This window comes from Pleurodeles waltl, chromosome 5 (assembly GCF_031143425.1).
Source record: "Pleurodeles waltl isolate 20211129_DDA chromosome 5, aPleWal1.hap1.20221129, whole genome shotgun sequence".
NCBI lineage: Eukaryota > Metazoa > Chordata > Amphibia > Caudata > Salamandridae > Pleurodeles > Pleurodeles waltl.
This window is the reverse complement of record NC_090444.1, coordinates 1,169,455,327-1,169,471,551: the sequence shown is the minus strand read 5'-3', so window position 1 is coordinate 1,169,471,551 and position 16,225 is coordinate 1,169,455,327.

The following is a 16,225-nucleotide window of genomic DNA, read 5'->3' as shown; positions in this document are numbered from 1 at the left end:
CCCGGCAACAGAGTGCCGGGTTGGAGAGAACCTAGCACGCATGCGTGTTTGGCAGGCCCGAGATGGCCGGCCAAACATACAGGCGCACTGATGGGAGTGCTGTGAACTCTCCCTAGGTCCCTGTCATGTCCCAACACCTTATTCCTTTTACCACAAAATCCCCCTACGTCACTGTTATGCCCCAAGGCCCGCCCCTTTAACAACAAAATCAAGTAGTTTATCATGAATTTGTTGTAAAACTTTTTGCAGTAGCTGCCGGTGGTGGTGGTGGGGAAGGGGGGCGATGCACCCCTCCATAGCGGGGGAGCTGCCCCTGGAGTTACGCAATATGCGCGCTCACATATTTTTTTCTGCACGTGGAAAATATTTCTCCAAGAAGAGAAATCTAATTTTACACACTGTCTTAAAATGTGTGGTGTCTGGGAAATATTATCGTTTTAATTGAACATTTCATTCAACATTTTCTTATGAAATTAGGCGGCCGTTTAAGGTAGTGAATTCCTGTCCGCAAACTCCAAGGGCCAGATGTAGGAACATTCAGAATTGCAACCCTCAAATTGCGAGTCAGAGCGACTCGCAATTTGCGAGTCGCAATTCTGAATGTTGGATGGTGTCCCTGACACCATCTGCAATTCGCAAAAGGGTCACAAAGGCTCACCTCATGAATAATCATGAGGTGGGTTGCAATTCGTGACCCCCCTTGCTAGTGGTGGCCCTCACAGGAATGTCGGCCTGATGCGGACAGCAGACCACCATGTCTGTGACTGCTTTTTAATAAAGCCGTTTTTTTTTTTGTAATGCAGCCCGTTTTCCTTAAAGGAAAACGAGATGCATTACAAAAACGAAAAATGAAACATTTTCGTTTCATTTTTTCAGAGCAGGCAGTGGTCCATAGGACCACTGCCTGCTCTGAAAAAATGTTTGCAGTGCCATTCTCAACGGGAAAAGGGTCCCATGGGGAGGGACCCCTTCCCTTTTGCGAATGGGTTACCACCCATTTCAAAAGGGTGCAAAATGCGATTGGTTTGCAACCGCGTTCGTGGTCACAAACCAATCCTGCATTGCACTGCGACTCGCAATTAGGAAGGGAACACCCCTTCCTAATTGCGACTCACAAACCCATTTTGCGATTCGGTAACCAGGTGACCGAATCGCAAAATGGGGTTTGTGCATTGCGATTTGCTTTTTGCTCGTCGCAAACAGCGAAATTTGCTGTTTGCGATGTGCAAAAAGGTTTGTACATCTGGCCCCAAGAGTGGTACACGTCTGCCATGATTTGAAATGGCAACCTCTTAACTTTATCCTGGCTCCTATTTTCCTAGTGTCTAATCTAACCTCTAGGGAAGATCAGATCTCCAGGATACCGGTTATTGATTCCATCTGCCACCATATACATCAACACAATCTGATTCTTTGAACGAGGGCCTTTTATTTGCAGTTTTAGGCACAGTTTTTTTGCACTCCCGACGTATGCATAAGTGGGCCAAATATTCTTTGAATCGTAGTTGTTCGTTCACTAATATCTTCACGATGATTTCCTGTCCTCAATTTATAGGTCTGTATGTTACATGTTTGAATGCTTTGTCATTAGGGCGTGCTTTTTCTGTGATTTTTATTTCTGGTCCCAGCGTCTAAACTAAAGGTCACTGTTGCTTTAATGTAAACTTTAAAGTCAAATAACTTCACTCACTGTTATTATAATGACAGCATTCACCATGAGGCAATGAAAGCAGCCAGGGTAGCGTTTTCATTGGTTGTCACTACTAGGAAGAGGAATGTAACACTTTGCAGAAATAACAGTGTTAACGTTAAGTCATCAGGCTCGAATTAGATCGTTAAGAAATATAAATAGGCACAAACTGTACAGATAATGCACTGCCAACATTGTACCAATGTTTGAGCATTAGCAGTGGCTTAGTCATATTTCCTAGGAAATATTGTTATGATCAAATTCTACTGACCAAGCAATTATAAAATGGCTTAGGCATGATGCAATCAGATAAAAAAGTAACAATGGGTGAAAAGCTTTCTGGAGGAACTTGTATTTTTATGTATTTATTTTACATATTTGAAATGACTCCCCCACTTACCATGAACAGGGCATCTCACATCATACTCTGGCTGTCACTTCCTCCTAATTCTGCTTCGACAGTTAATTTTCCTAATGTTTGTTTCACCCATCAACCAGCAGAGACTCCTCCTGGCCTGAGGGTAGCACATTCATCATAAAATGGTGCACTTTCCTTGTACGGGTTTGCCACTTTATTTGTAATATGAGCCCAGATTGGTAAATGTTTCTTGCCAATTATCTCACAATACATTGACTATCCTCTTTAAAGGGTCCACCTGATGTCACAATATATCTTGAACCCCCAGATGACATCATCAAACATTGTAGAATGCCTATTGTCTGTGATTATAAGAAACTGGGTTATTGTCTGAGGGGAGTGAAAACTGTACTCAAGCAACAAATGTAATCCTCGTTAGAGTGAACCACAGACCTTCTGAAGTCTTCCACGGGTCCAGAAGTGTACTGAAAAGATGCACATGAGATCCAATATTTGTACCTGGTGCCATCCTTTGATGCAGGGGATTTTTCTAGGCTACGCTTACATCTGGTTCTGGAACGTTATTCCCTTCTCCTGCCAAGGCTCAACAAAAGCTTGGATCAGATAACACTAGTGTTGGATCTCTTTGTGTATGCTAGAGGCAAACCCTCTGGAATGTAAGTGGGGCACGGAACAGCTACGTCCGAATCATACTGGCAGGATGACCCATCCTGCCCAAACCTAGTCACCTGTTTTTCACTGTCTGGGTCTAATACACATTCTTAATGGGGGAACCATTAACATGTCCAGGCAACTGGAAACTCCTAGAAGGCCTTAAATGTTTTTGAGAAGGAAAATACCAACTTTCTAAAAGTGGCATTTTTAAAATTGTAATCTAAATTCTGGCATTAACATTAAAGATGATTTTAAATTAGAATTCTACCTGCTCCCAATCAAAAGGTAGCACTTATTAAATGGAATAATGTAGCCCAATGTTATCCAATAGGAGAGATAGGCATTACCATAGAGAAAAATTAGTTTACCAGTTTTTTACTACCAGGGTATGTAAAACTTAAAAACCCATGTCCTACTTTTTAAACACAGTGAAGCTTGCCTTATGGGCTGTTTAGGGCCTACCTTAGAGGTGCTGTATATGTATTAAAAAGAGAGGTTTACTTCACAAGGTTGAAATGGCAGTTTAAAACTGCACTACAGGATGCAATGGCATGTCTGAGACATGCTTTAAAAGGGCTACTTTAGTGGGTGCTGCAGGTCCACTAGTAGCATATAACATATAGGACTTGGGTACATTTAGTACCATATACTGGAGACTTATAAGTAAATTAAATGTGCCAATCATGTGAAGGCCATATTTTACCATGTTTTAGGGAGAGAGCACAAGTACTTTAGCACTGGTTATCTGACGTAACGTGTGTAGAGTCCTAATGCCAACTAAAATGAATTCAGTGATTGGTTGAGCTCTAGGAATGAGTAAACAAACAGCTGTTTTCTCTACATCAGATGATCCCATCAAGCGCAGAGTTGTGGGCTATAGTGCATACACCCACAGCTCCAGGTCGTCTTTTACTAAGCTTAGTCCATCCTCAACAGGCATTTTGGAATATTCAACTCCTTTTGATAACTTCTTTGCCAATTAATTGACTAACTCTCCCAATACACACATATATGCTATCCTCTGAAATGGGTCATTTACCCAGATGTGGTAGTCATTGACCAGAACCACATCTTATAAGCACTGTCATCAAACAAGCATTGACAAAGGGAATGTAGGTAACGTAGCACACAAACAGAAATACAACAAAACAGGGACAAGCAGAGAAGGTACATATAGGCACCTATGCTATCTGTAGGGGCACACATGCACACACAAGAAATTTACAGATAGACATAATTTCCTAAAAAACAGCCTAGGCACCCATGCAGGCCCAAACACTGCATTTGGTTAGTAATTGGAAATTGGTCATTTTGGGAAGTAAGACGTTTGAGCCGGTTGGCTGATTGAACGTGTGGTTGGCATTGAAGTGCGGGTTTGTGTGTTCAGGTGTAATGCTTTGCTCCTGTCCATCTGAATCAGTCTTTGGGAAACAGTCTTGTTAAAGGACAAGTAGGACTGTATTACAATGGATGCATAAGATGCCATTAAGATACCTTTGGGGCGATACCTGTGAACTAACTGTAAAGCTATGGTCCACAGGGCTTAATATATGTGAGCAGGGAAGACCTTCAGATTTTATTTACGTAGCAACATGGTCCGGTGAGTTAGGTTCCCATCACTGCTCTTTTGTATTTAGTATTCACATTAAGACATATATATTGACCGATGATAATCATAAATAAGACAAATAATAAGTTATGAAGAACTTTAGCGCAGTGCAGAAAATCATGTCTGCATTTTTCTCTTTGGTAGCTGGTTAGAACAAACTCTCTCAATCACACTGCTGCCCTCTCCCACTCTTTCTCACACATTGTGTACTTCGTGATGTGAATGGTAAATATTCCGTTTGTTGACATCAGTCTATCTTTAAGTTCATAAATTCAGCTCAGGAATTACTCATGGGGGCACCTTTTAGGAGAGACTAGGCTATCATGTTAATATAGGATTGTGCGAGTGTCTTAAGAAACAACAGACCATTCTATCATACCCTAACCTTTAATTACTTTTTAATTATCACTGTTGAAGAAGTACGTCACAGCATTGCAATGTATGGAGACCAAAGGAAAATGAATACATTGTTTTATTGGATCAGGAAGCATGGGTTACTGTTCTCCGAGACTATGGAATGCAGTTGTGATCCTGGCAGCATTCATTTTACGGGCTGCACATTAACATACCTCTGCTTGGCAGATGCACCTCGTAACATCACATCACACATTACTGTGTTTAGAAGAGAAGGGCCCATGTCGGCTCAGTGGCCTCCGATGCCAAGGCGTGTCTTTTTATCCTCTGCAAGAAACCGACCTTTAAAAGGAGAATCAACATTTCTGTGATGACTCTCAGTAACACACGTTGATCTCTGTAGGAAAGGCATATTAGCGTGGTGCTGTGCCACGCGACACTCACGTTTTCCAGCAGACATTTTATTTAGAATCATGCTTTACAGAAACACGTGCAGACTTCCTACTGAACGTGCAGACGTGGAGACGTGCACCCACGTGCAGGCTTCCTACTGAGGCTGTTCCATCGTCCTGTATTTAATGGCAGGGCCACAGATTATCAGTTCATTTTGGAATTCATCGAGTTGATATTTTAGTTCCTCCTAAGGGAGTTGATAGGTCCCGCTGTTTGTGCTAGTTGTATGATGGCCAACTATTAAACAAAGAACCCTCAAAGCACAGCCGTTTTAAGCCATGGGTTCCAGGGCCACTCTTCCTTGAGGCTACCTGGTAAAGTGATAGGGACAATCAAACGTTCTAATGGGTAAAAATAGTTTTTGTTTAACTTCACTTCACAGAAGCTTAGTCTGTATTTTTGGCCTGCCCAATACTAACCCTCACACTTCATGGTAGCAATTACATAAAACATATGTTTCTGTCTCATGTCTCTGTCCTTGCTTCACCTCATATCTTGTACGTGATTTCTCTCTTTTTACTCCTCTTTCTTGTTCTACCTGACTCAACAGGTCTGTGCTTATCTTTGTTTCACCTCAGCTCTCTCTAATTCACCCATGTCTACATCACCTGTCTCAATATACCTCTCAATCCACCACTCTGTACCCCTCTTTTCCCCTCGCTCTAGATGCTCTTACACCTATAGTTAGAAATGGGGTCTTTGGTTGACAGTCAGGTTACCCCCTGTTCAAGCAAGGACCCTCACTCTAGTCAGGGTAAAAGAAAATCACCCTCTGCTAACCCCTGCTTACCCCCCTGGTAGCTTGACAGAGCAGTAGGCTTAACTTCAGAGTGCTAGGTGTAAAGTATTTGTACCAACACACACAGGAACTTAATGAAAACACTACAAAATGACACAACACCAGTGTAGAAAAATAGTAAATATTTATCTAAACAAAACAATACCAAAACGACAAAAATCCGACATATACAAGTCAAGTTATGAATTTTTAAAGATTAAACTAAAAAATAGCGCTTAGAAACACAAAATGCTTCGATGAGGTGTTAACACAGCATCGTGACAGAGTCATTCCCAACAAGCCGACACCAGCGGCACCGGACACGGAGTCGCGTAGACCCCTAAGTACAGTACATTGGGTGAAGAGTGAGAACAAGTCGATGCACAAAGTCGGGGATCGCAGCATCGGTGCGAAGCGTTGAATCCACGCACTTTGAGCGGCATCGGTCATGACGTGGTGCGGCAACTTCCACGAAGTCACGGACTTCAGCGGGGCTCGAGCGGCGTCGGGCCTGCGAAGGTCGTTGCGTTCCAGCGAAGATCACGGAGTCGGTTGCAGGCGGCGTCACCAGATTCAGCAGCGGCGGTGGTCCGAAGAATTCCGAAGCCGATTTCCTTGAATTTCTACCAGCTTTCCTTTCAAGGGCCCAGGGACTGGATAGGGCACCACTTGTCAGAGCAGGAGTCTCTCCAGAGACTTCAGGTGCTGGCAGAGAGAAGTCTCTGCTGTCCCTGATACTTCAAACAACAGGAGGCAAGCTCTAAATCAATCCCTTGGAGATTTCTTCACAAGATGAAAGGCACACAAAGTCCAGTCTTTGCCCTCTTACGCTGGCAGAAGCAGCTACTGCAGGATAGCTCCACAAAGCACAGTCACAGGTAGGGCAGCTCTTCTTCCTCAGCTCTTCAGCTCTTCCCCAGGCAGAGGTTCCTCTTATTTCCAGAAGTGTTCTAAAGTCTGTGGTTTTGGGTGCCCTTCTTATACCCAATTTCTCTTTTGAAGTAGGCCTACTTCAAAGTAAAGTCTCTTTTGAATGTGAAATCCTGCCTTGCCAAGGCCAGGCCCCAGACACTCACCAGGGGGTCAGAGACTGCATTGTGTGAGGACAGGCACAGCCCTTTCAGATGTAAGTGAAATCTCCTCCCCTCGCTCTTAGCACAGATGGCTCATCAGGAAATGAAGACTACACCCCAGCTCCTTTTGTGTCACTGTCTGGTGTGAGGTGCAACCAGCCCAACTGTCAAACTGACCAGACAGGGAATCCACAAACAGGCAGAGTCACAGAAATGGTATGAGCAAGAAAATGCTCACTTTCTAAAAGTGGCATTTTCAAACACACAATCTTAAAATCAACTTTACTAAAAGATGTATTTTTAAATTGTGAGCTCAGAGACCCCAAACTCCATATGTCCATCCGCTCCCAAAGTGAATCTACACTTTAATTAGATTTAAAGGTAGCCCCCATGTTAACCTATGAGAGGGACAGGCCTTGCAACAGTGAAAAACTAATTTAGCAATATTTCACTGTCAGGGCATATAAAACACATTACTATGGTGGTCATTCCGACTCTGGTGGGCGGCGTTTGCCGCCCGCCAGGCAGGAACCTCCATTTGGCTGCTCCGCGGTCAGAAGACCGCTGCCGGCATTCTGACCTTCCCGCTGGGCCTGCGGGCGCTAACTATGTTAGCGCCCGCAGGCCCAGCGGGAAGGAGGGCTGCAACACAGAAGCCGGCTCCGAATGGAGCCGGCGGTGTTGCGGCCGTGCGACGGGAGCAGTTGCACCCGTCGCGCTTTTCACTGTCTGCTAGGCAGACAGTGAAAAGCCGGCCGGGGCCCTGTTAGGGGGCCCCTGCACTGCCCATGCCAGTGGCATGGGCAGTGCAGGGGCCCCCAGGGGCCCCAAGACACCCGTTCCCGCCAGCCTCTTCCTGGCGGTGACAACCTCCAGAAACAGGCTGGCGGGAAGGGGGTCAGAATCCCCATGGCAGCGCTGCTTGCGGATTAGCCCAGACGGGGCAAAATCGGTGGGAAACCACCGGCCCCGGTTTTCTGACCGCTGCTTTACCGCCACGGTCAGAATGGGCTAGGAAGCACCGCCAGCCTGTTGGCGGTGCTTCCGTCATTCGTCAGAATGACCCCCTATATGTCCTACCTTAGCCATACACTGCACCATGCCCTTGGGGCTACCTAAGGCCTTAGGGGTGCCTTACATGTAAGAAAAGGGAAGGTTTAGGCCTGGCAAGTGGGTACACTTGCCAAGTCGAATTTACAGTTAAAACTGCACACACAGACACTGCAGTGGCAGGTCTGAGACATGATTACAGAGCTACTCAAGTGGGTGGCACAACCAGTGCTGCAGGCCCACTAGTAGCATTTGATTTACAGGCCCTGGCACCTCTAGTGCACTTTACTAGGGACTTACTAGTAAACTAAATATGCCAATCTTGGATAAGCCAATTACATACACATTTTGTAAATGAGCACTTGCACTTTAGCACTGGTTAACAGCGGTAAAGTGCCCAGAGTAACAAAATCAGAGTCCAGCACACATCAACAACCTGGGGAACAGAGGCAAAAAGTTCAAGGAGACCACGCCAAGGATGAAAAGTCTAACACCTATCTCTTTATCTTTCTCTCAACTCCCTCTCTCTACTTGAACTCTGTATTCATCGTAGCCCTTTACACCTCACAGCAGTTTTCACCTCATTCCCCATATCTCTCCTTCACTTACTTCACTTCAATGTCATCTCTCTCAGTCTCTATACCTTGGTTGTCCCTATCTCTCTCTGATGTCTTTCTAACTGTCATTGGCAACCCTACCTCTCTCTTTACCTCACATCTCTATTACCTCATCACTCTCTACTCACCTCTCTCTGTCTCTCACTGCCTTGCCTCTCAAGTTACCTCACCATCTGGTCAATATCTCTCATACCAACCCCTTTTTCTCTTTTAGCTCTGTCGCCTCTACCTCAGCTTTCGCACTACCTCAGTGCTTTCTTGCACTACTAATATATTTGTATTGTTTAATGTTTAAGAAATTACATGAATTAGGCTAACATAGAAAATAATATGTACCATGGGGAAGGTGCCCACTTGAGTGGCCATCATAACGGGTGTGGGAAATAATAAAGAATTCACATTCATAGTTAGATTATGTGCACATGTAGAATAAAATGTATTAATGGGTTATACAAATATATTAATGTTATATATTCATCTACATCAGATTGAGCTTTGACTATTTACGAGGTGTGGGTCTAGTCGACAAAGCCTCATGTTAAGCTCCAAGGCCTAAATAAATGTTTGTAAGTGTGTTGTGAAAGCAGAGAATGAATATTGTTCATTGTTCACACTACACTGACCAAGCGATTTGTAAATGGCTTAAACTTTGTAAACTTGATGCGTGTGAAAAAGATGTTCCCAGGAGCTAACATTGAATGCACTGACTGCAGCTAGAATTGCAACTAAAAAGTTACCTGCCGAAGCTGATGATGGGAATGGGAGAAGAGGAGCCAATCATTGACTTGTGAAAGACTGTCTAGTTATATTTTAGATTTAGAATTCAGAGACTATTGGTCTTACTGTAAACGTATGATTTGCTGACCAATGACGGTGTGGGAAAAGGCTTTATGAATTTTGATATATCCAGACCACACGTGGCAGAAGAGGAGTTCAGTTCTTTAGTGCAACAGGTGCAGGAGCTTTCCATTCCAGTCCTGGTAGAACCTATTCGCTGTCCTTTGTCCAGCAGTCTGGTAGTTCTATCCCATTCTTTACCCCTTAGCAATCTAGTTCGTGGAGCGGAGAAGTTCCTGATGTTTTCCTTCTTATCTTTAGCTTAATTGATTAGTTTGTTAATAGTAGACGCTGATTCCTAAGCTTATTGTTTCCTAAGTGGTTCAGTTAACTTGGAGCTCAACTATGGCTGAGCCAATCCTTTTCACTGTTGTGTTGCTGGTGCTGACCAGACGGATGTCCAACTGACGAAGAGAAATCACAGCTTGCTGGACCATTGAGGAGAGGTATAACAAAATGCTATTGATTTTGTTGTAGATTTTGTTCTTTCTTTAGGTACCAACCGCTATTTTGATAGAGCCCTAGTTAGATGTTTTCCGAATTAACTTTTGACTAAATTGTTTTGCATGAAACCCGAACATGCTATTCTAGTTGGAGGGTTAGTTAGTATGCCCAAAATGTGTTGGAAATGTTAAACGTGTCCCCTTATAAATAAATTATAAAAGACCAAATAAGGTCAGACGCGCTCACAGTGGCATAAGATTATGATATACATTTATTCCATTTGCCCTAACAATTGCACATTTGCCCTTAAATTATAAATCATCCTCATTTAACCAAATACCAGTACACAATAGTCTTACTCAGTAGTTTGTCTTTGCCATTGCCCTGCAATGTCCCAATATCACCAGCCCATTAATTCATCTTACCAGTGCACTCTGTACATAAAGTACTACAATACATTAAGGACAAGATATATCCACATGCAACAGGTATGAAATATATCAATGTCATATATGTCATAGGGGTGTGGAGAACACCTGGCCAGGTTATTAGCTAGTGGTACAACCATGTGGTTCCAGTGCACAAGATGGGTCCAGTCTATCTTGACATGATATTAAACGCCTACAGGTAAATGGAGAACATTCACTGTAATTTAAGGGAAAACAAAAAGTAAACACATGGTTTACAGACACATAATTAATCACAAAGCAAAAGTCTAAACCTTTGTATGTTATGTTGTTGTTCTGTTCTTTCCACTTATAATGCACCCATGCACCTAACGGTTTTATAGCACTCTCTGTTAAAATCTAACAACAAAAGTTAGCTTTTAACGGCTTGTTTGCACAGCTGAATTTTCAGGGACCTTGGAAAGCAAAAGTAGGTAATTCATCGAGCAGGGGTCTGATCGATCATTTCAAAGTTTTGGTGCACAGAAGTTGAAGGTTCTCACACCCAACCAATTTTTTAGCACTTTAGATACCCAAGCTTGTTGTTAGGAGAGTACTGAAGGCTTTGAATCGGGCAGGATATGCCACCCAGTTAGAGATGAACGTAGATGCTAGGCCAGGCCTTGCAGTGTTGTGACGGTGATGCAGAGCTGAATTCTTTAATCCCTGGGAAGCCCATGGAATTTGATGAACAATGGACTGGCTAATACAAATCTCTGTGGTTTCAAGATTAGCTTACCAGCTGCATTTTGCACGACCTTTAGTCTTTTTATATAAATTAAGATGTCAGGGCAAGAAACGAAATGTTGACATAGTCCAGGCTAGAGATTACTATGGTAGCGACTATACCTTATTTTCCATCTTCAGTTAAAAATGTCTGAAGGTTCTCCAAAAGTCTTGTATCACAAAACAGCTAGAAACTAAAAAGGAGGGCTCTTTGACTAACACTAAAGGACCATCCAGTTTAACGCCTAAGCTCTTCACCAACAGCATAGGAGGAGGACAAATGCTTAGTTCTATGGGCCAATATGCAGTCTACCAAAAATCAGGCTACCAAAAGACCACGACCATCTAAATTAGGTGGGTGGAATTAGGTCTGTCTCTGACGACCCTAACTCCTCAAGGCTGTATGATGTTTTTTATCGCAGCGGAAACAGGGTTGTCTCCATCGTGAATAAACTAAAGGTCTTTTGGCATTTAAATTTGGCGGGCAGGCGATATTTTTAGCAGTAAGGACACTCTGTCACCATTGAAATAGTGTATCCTTACCTCCAAGAATTAAATCATCCCCATAGTCTGGTGAAATGCCTCGTTGACAGCAGCAGAATTTGGGAGTCATCAGCATACATATACATATACAGGCCTTAACATGCCAAAGCCTTGGGAAGTGGGGCCATGTATAGGTTGAAAAGATGGGAGGAGAGGGAAGATCTCTGTGGTAACCCGTTTGGCTGTAAAATTCACCAGATTATGCATTTGTTTTTGTTCACTGAGCAAAGACTGAACCCAAGAGAAAGCCCTATCCTTTAGTACCTCTGCAGCTAAATACTTGAGTAGGATGGAATGATCTATGATATCAAAAGCCACAGACAGGTCCGAAAGGGCTACAACATTTGTGAAACCAGCATAAATCATCCAGTACTGATAATAATACTGATTCTGGATTATTTGCTGGATGAAAACAGGCAAGGATGTCTGCGTTGAGGGGTTTGATTGTTTATGTGCCAGAACTGATTGTTTATGTATGGGAAGGTGTCACTTCCTGCGCATAAATAATCACTAATGGTGCTTTGGCACTTCTGTGTGTGCTACACAATGCAGCACACACAGAAGTACCAAAGCGTCATTTTCAAATGATTGTTTATGTGCAGGAAGGGACACCTTCCCGCACATAAACAAACAGTTCTGGCATTTTGCTCTTTCTAGAAAAAGCGAAAAATGAGGAGGAATAAAAGTATTCCTCCTCGTTGCGCCGTGCTAACGTCACCCCTGGGGTGGCGTTAGATTTTGGCGCTGCCCCAGGTTTACTTGATTTCATAAATCTGAGGCAGCGTCAAAATGCAATGGGTGTTGCTGTGGAACGCCCACAGCAATACCCATAGCATGCCCCTTCTTCCGACAGTGCTGTGTCGGAAGCGGCCGTATTTACAAGGTGGCGTTAAGCCACAAAAAGTGGCTTAACGCCTCCTTGTAAATACGGTGCTGTGCTTAGCGCCACAAGAGCATCACTAAAAAAAGTGGCCTATAAATACAGCCCTGGATATCTCTGATTTAGTATTTCTCTACAAGGTAATCCCTGAGAAAGTTGCAGAACTTTTGTGAAGGTATCAAGCTCAGAATAATCAAGGCAACATCATAAAGCTCTTGCACGTTTCTGCCTGTTAGAAGCATCATTATTAGAAGCAAAATATTAGGCTTATCAGGCCATGCCTATTCATTTCCTATGAACTCGCAAGCTCTTTTTTAGGTTGAGCATAGCAGCGTGCAAGCGCTGCTTTTCCGACATGTTGGTATCTATGTGGCCTTTTAACCAGGCCCACCTCACGCCCATCACTTTTACTCATTCGTGGGCTTGCCTTTCAAAACACCTTTGATGACATTGGTAAAAGCTTTATGTTTGTCTTGCCTTGGGGTGGTTTTGTTACTTCTTTGGGGACCGACCCTGTTAGATGGATAAATGCGAGATTGCCGATATGTTTGACAGCGAATAAACTTCTTTTTCCTTTTGTATCTCTCCTTTGTGCTCAAGCTCCTGGCGGCTCTGGCACTTCGAATTGACTTGCTTATGTCAACTGTTTTACTTTACATTTTCAATGTATGTGGCAAGAAAAGTCCAGTCTGGAATTTACAACACTAATAGCTCTAACTCAAGCAAACGTGCGACCCATTGCATTGCAAATGCTTGTTTAATTTAGCCTTACCTTCATCAAACTAATTTTTCCGACATGTCCATTCCATTTTGCTGAGTAGCATCTCTCAGAATTTGCTGCTCTTGATCAACAGTTTCTTAAGTCAATCAGCCTCACACCGTAGAACTTAGTGCTGCCCATGCATGAGCGAGCAAAGTAGCCGAACTAAACCTTGAAGTGGAAGGAGGTAATAGAGGTGACAGAGAAAGAAGAGATATCTGGAATTGTGCGATCTCATCAACCATACATCTGTTGTACTTCAGAGGAATCATGGTAGCATTTTCAAAGCTGAATGCCACACGTATACTAAAGGTATGAAAAACAAGCAAGGTTTTACTATATTGCATAAACAATGAAATAATCTTAGAAGAGAAAGTATTGATGATTATGCTTACTGGCATTGTGATAGCCGGCCTCAGAGGACTTATGCCACAATTGAAAGAAGCCAGAAACAACAATGGAGGAACCTCCAGGTTTATAGCAAACCTGGAATCCAGTGAGGAATCAGAATAATGAGTGCAACAACCAACAGCCAAACCTATTCTAGTGTTAAGTCAGAGTTTAGACAGCCCTTCAGCAAACACAGGCAAACCCAATCCAAGGGGAAAATCAGATTTCAGGCAACTAGTCATAGAATAATATCAAATCACGATCCAGAAGGCAAGTCAGAGTCCAGGCAACAGGTCAAACAGCTTAGGGAACTGACAAGGAAAACAAAACAACAAAGGTGCATCTTGCGCTCCACAATGAAGACATGAATAGTTGCAACTATTTCAACAGAGTGCAACTAAGGTCAACCTTTTTCCTACAGGCAGAATAGATGTGGAACTTCTGAGGGTCAGAATGCACTTATAATTCCTTAAGAGTGGGTTGCAATTAAATAAATGTAGATTTGGTACCATCATAAGTCACTGTTTAGCCCAAAAGAATGACTTGGGGCTTCTCAGGAACATGCATGGTGAGATTTTTGTGAAAGGTGAAATGGTGAAAATGGTCCTACTAAGTCTTCGGAGTAGCAGAAATGTGCTATAGATGGCAAAAGGGGCAGGATAAGTTTGTGGCTGTCGGTTCTCAGTATTGCCATGCCCTTTCCGAGTCTCACAATAGGGATATTTGACAAAGTAACTCTGGCAGTGTGTGCACTCAGAATAAGTAGGGGTCTATGTCACCGACCTTTTCCATTATAGCTCCAGCAGTGGCTGTTGTTGGTGGGGCAAGCAGGACTGGGTCCAGGTCTTCTGACCCTCAACTCCCTTCAATCCTGTGCCAGATGCAGTGAGCTGATATGTTGGCATGCCAGTAGAAGCCACGGTGCTTGTGAAAGAGTGCAAGCTTGCCCGTGCAGCTGGAGGCAGAAGCTTGGATATTTCTGAGGGAATGCTCCTTGTTATGAAATCATTGTTGGTGCATCTACACTCTGTACATGCCTATGTGGCAGATGCAACACAGCCAGCAAGCAACTGATACCCTTAACAGGTTAGCGGCAGCAATTGGGAGCAGGTCTTTCAGTGGTTACTGGGCATGCCTTTGCCTTAGTAGTTGAAAAGTTGAAAAGGTGTCTAGTGTTGGACGTCATCTGTGCATAGAGGTGTTTTGGGGCCTAAAGCAGGCCTGCAATTGGTTGCCACCTGCCTTTACTCGGGACAGCATGACACTTCATATATGAACACGTGTTTATTTAAGCACTGTAATGACTCTTTTAAAAGTGTTTAATGCTTGAATTTGTGTTCTATTTTATTTCCTTAATTTTCCTATTAGCTGTGGTGGAAAGAACATCATAAACAATGTCATCAGTAGACAGCCACTGTCACATTCAGGACAGATGTTGGGAACGATGACAGACTGAGGACTGGTGCAACTCCGAGGCTTGGTACTATACAAACCTCCATCTTTCCTTTTGCTATGATCAGAAAGTAAATGTACCTGCCATGCTGGGGAAATTGTGCCACAAAGCCAGAAAGAGTGCATTCTGCCACTGCTGTGCCTCCATAAACTGCTATTTGTCTGACTTCTTTGACACTTACGCACCAACCACCATAGTAGTCCACCTACAACAAACACTCTGCTGTGCAACCCCCTATAGCCGAGGTGACCCCGTGAATTCCTTACAGTGGAACAGGGGGGTCTGTTTAGTGTGATACGTGCATGAGAGTGTGATTCACCTATCAGGAAACTTGATCCCAGACTTAAGAGGGCCTAGCGCCTCTTTGTGCCACACTAGCATCGTTTTTGTTATGCTAATGTGGCCCAACGAGCCTAAAATCGCTGCACCAGATTTACAAAGTAGTGCAAGGCATGCATTGCGCCACTTTGTAACCCCTTGCACCACATTATGCCTGCGCCAGGCATAAAGTATGCAAGGGGGGGCTAAAAGATTTCTTTGCAACATTATTTGTGGCCTTTTTAACACCTACACAGAGCAGGCGTTAAAAGGAGGTACACCATTATTTATAATGGGCTTCAATGTGCATTGCAGGATTATCGTCAAAATTTTGACACTAATCCTGCAAAGCGTCAGACAAGCATAAAACATTTTGGCACGCCATATCTTAAATATGATGTACACATGGTGGTGTTAGGGGGGCACTGAGGGGCGGAAGAATGTGGCGCTGCATTGGATGCAGCACTACTTTTCTTTAATCTGCCCCTTGATCTCCCGTTTAGGTTGGCAAAGATTGCTATGTTTGGTGAATGTGGTATTTGCTTTCCTTTCACTGTTTACTAAATGCTTAGTGTATGCCATGGCTGATGATAAAGATCAAAGAGGCAGATCTCCGAATTCTGGGTCAATCATTCATGAAACCAAAGTATAGAATTCAGAATTCTTATCATTGTATTTGTCATTGCAGAGGACTGCAGAGTATATTTACCCACCGCCTGAAGCACAAACAATAGGGTAAAGCATAAGCACATAGTTTTCCATTGTAATAGG